Source organism: Sorghum bicolor, chromosome 7 (genome assembly GCF_000003195.3).
Source record: "Sorghum bicolor cultivar BTx623 chromosome 7, Sorghum_bicolor_NCBIv3, whole genome shotgun sequence".
Classification (NCBI taxonomy): Eukaryota; Viridiplantae; Streptophyta; class Magnoliopsida; order Poales; family Poaceae; genus Sorghum; species Sorghum bicolor.
The window spans coordinates 50,602,105-50,605,483 of NC_012876.2; the positions used below are offsets into that span (position 1 = coordinate 50,602,105).

At 41.1% G+C, this 3,379-nt stretch overlaps 1 long non-coding RNA gene across 1 annotated transcript; it reads left to right on the forward strand.

Moving 5' to 3' along the window:
- Nucleotides 804-2,998, forward strand: LOC110437154. Its single transcript, XR_002455293.1, has 3 exons — nucleotides 804-1,286; nucleotides 1,368-1,470; nucleotides 2,754-2,998. It is a non-coding gene; the product is annotated as an uncharacterized LOC110437154 (long non-coding RNA).

Genomic DNA, 3,379 nt, shown 5'->3' on the forward strand with positions numbered 1-3,379 from the left:
CCTTGCGTGACTAATTTGGTTTGTGTAACCTTGTTAGTCACATTGCTTAGTTTGTGTAGCTAAGTAATTTGCGCTCTCTAATTTGACATTGGTTGCCTTGTTATTGAGCTTGCTAGTGAGCTTAGGCTTTGTGTGCTTTGCCTCACTAGTTTGTGTAGGAACTCCCCCGGTTTGCAAAGTACTAGTTGCATAGGTTTGTGACCTTGCTCCTAGAATTGATTAGGTGAGCTCTTGCTAAGGTAGCACCTTGTTTGCTTGTTTAGAATCTTTTCAAGGTGCTAGAGAACTTAGATAGAGGGGTGTAGTCTTGGCTAGACCGATAGTTTTAATTCCGCATTTGTTTCGCTTAGCCGGCGTGATAAGTTTTACAAAGGACTATTCACCCCCCTCTAGTTCGCCATCTCGACCCTACAGAAACATCTATGACGACTGATTTAGTTATTGTCACGGTTAGACGTCACACATCATTTTCTTGTGTAAATGATGTAGGATCTAGAATATTGGATATCAAGCCCAAGACCTAGTGTCCCTCGCTCGCATGTATTGTAGCACTTTCATTTGTATTTGACAATTATTATCCAATCATTGACTAACTAGTCTTAAAAAATTGTCTTGCAAATTATAGGTAAACTATACAATTAGTTATTTTTTATCTATATTTAATACCCTATGTACGGGTTCAAAGAGTTGATGTAACTGGAAATCTTAAAAATTCTTTAGAAATTTTTAGAAACTATAAACAGGGCCTCATCTATCTTCCCCTCTCTCTCTCTCACCTAGGCGGCGCCCTCCTTCTCTCTTCCTCCCCCGTGCGGATCTCTCTTTCTCCCTCTCTTCTTCCCTCTCTCCTCTTAGAAGTCAGAACCGATAGCCTCCCTCCCTCCCTCTTCCCTGGCAGGCTCCCTCCCTCCTTAGCTCTCCCTCGACGTGGAGCTCGCAAATCCGGTGACCCCCTCCCTCCCTCTCCACTCAGATCCGGTATAGGTACAGCGAGCTCCCTCTCCCTTGGTGGCGCGTGGCTATAAGTGTGTGAGCGGGCAGATCCGGCGGCTGCTTCCCTCCCTTTCTCCCTCTCCGCTCAGATCCGGCGCAGGTATGGCGAGCTCCCTCCCTCCCTCTCGCTCGGCAGCATGTGCGGGCTCAGATCTAGCGCACGTATGGTGAGCTCCCTCCCTCTCCCTCGGCAGCGTGCATGGGCGGCCACATCCGGTAGCAACCCCTTGCTTCGGCCAGCGCTACGATGGTGGACACGATCTAGCGCAGTGGATTCCCCCATGTGTGGTTTGGTTAGCAGGCATGCCGATTTGTTTATTGCCTTCTATATGTGCAGTTCAGTTCTATTTGTTTATTTCCCTCTATATGTGCAGCTCAGTTTGCCGATTTGTCTGGGATGCTTAATTGCCTAGTGGTCATATTTCACCCTTAGGTTCATGATGAAAATGTCCACTGGGGACGAAGATTCTACAAGAGGTATTCTCTCTCTGTGGTTGGTTCAAATTTTACTTGCCTAATGCCTGAACAATTCGGAGATTTCTCTTATGCATTGGCTAGCTAGTAAAAAAAATACATTGCTACAAAGTTTCTCTTTTATATCATGGTTGGTTTAATACATTGCTGTAATTATTACATACTAGAACCATGAGCGCGGCAACTGGATCTAACCAGTGTCAATGTGTTATTGTCATTGTCTGTGGAATTTTTAGTTGATGACGCATCACATAACTTGCTTCCGTCATTGCTTGGAGGAAAGTGTATTGGGAAATTGCTCATATTGGTTGAGTCTAAGCATTGCCATGATTATGTAGAAATGTAAATGGCCTAATCGTCAGCTCTTGCCTGTAAAATCAAACATTCAGATAACTATACACAATTAGAAACAAAATTATATGATAGAACACACATGCTCATGGGCTGAAATAGAAACTCCAATATTATCTGGGAGTTAGTCCTTTGGAAAAGCATAAATCAAAATAGAGTCAAAGCTTATAATAATTTGACAAAAACTTTGGAAGTAATGACAGTATATATACTAACTACAAATATAATTAGGGCAAGCACATGGTGTATATCTAGTCAGTCCATCCATGACAGTTACTTAAATTGGAGGGTTCTTTGTCATGTCAGGAACAAGGAATCCTTTGATAATGCAGTAGGTAAGCTGGAGAAGCTGTTAATGTTAGTAAGTTCAGAGATGTTGAGCTAGCTCAACCTATATATGGATAACAGGAAACAGGGGATATGTACAATAAGATCAGGCCACATCACACCAAGCAGTAAAGCACTGCGATAAGCCAACTCGGGAATAGGTTACTGGATCAGCGTCATGGTGCAAAGTAATCAAGGGCAAAGTATATGAAACTAGGGTGAGAGTCTGGTGCAACTTTCGTCTAGTAAAAGATATGACCTTACCCAAATCCAACTACAGGAAGCATCTTTTTATTTTCTAAGTAAATAGTTAATTAAAAAAATGTGCATTTTTTTACAGACCTTAGCAGTGAAATGTAGGATGTATAGTTCTGACTAGTATGGCTAAAGTCTGCACCTGCTATCGAGTTTTGAATTATATAGTTCGAACTGGAGTGGTGGTGGTGATATTATTATGTATTCAAGGATAAATGTGAATCTGGATGGATTTGTACCTAAAAATTCATAAAGTTGACTGAAATGTGATGATATGTAATTATGTATTTTATCTGCTAATTTAAACAAAGTTGCAATCTCATACATTATGGTATTGCTCTTCTTTTTTGCAGGCGTTTGGTGAGGCTATCTCTGAATTGCGGCAATATGATCAAGGTGCTCATGGTGGCTATTTTTGTTAGTGATAAAAGATTTAGTTGTCCGAGCAAATCATACGAGTTATATGTTGTACAAGCCAACGTCTTAGTTTTGTAGGTACTTGAGTGTAGCTTGGTTATTGCCTTAGTATTTCGTGTGAAATATTGTACAAGTACACAGATTGATAGTTTCAATGAAAATGATGAGCAATATTTGTCAATTGTGAGCTTTGTTCCAGTTTATGTGTGTTTCATGAGTGTGCCACAAACATATGTGATGATGTGGCAAGGTGGCAGCCAAGTCAAATCCAATATCACCAAATGACATGGCAATAGCTGACATGGCAGCAAAACCATGACGATTCAGTTCATCATCATAGTCTCTTCTTATAGTTGTCCTCTGGTTCATCCATGACGATCCAAAAAACCAACCCGTGACGTTCTATTTTGATCCAAAAAATGTTTGACGAGGAATAGATGACGTTCCTATGGACCGTCACAGATAGTTAACTGTGACGGATTTTCGCTTGTCCATGATAGAATCAAACCGTCATGTATAAGTTAATTTCTTGTAGTGTATGCTCATGGCATAAAACCCATAA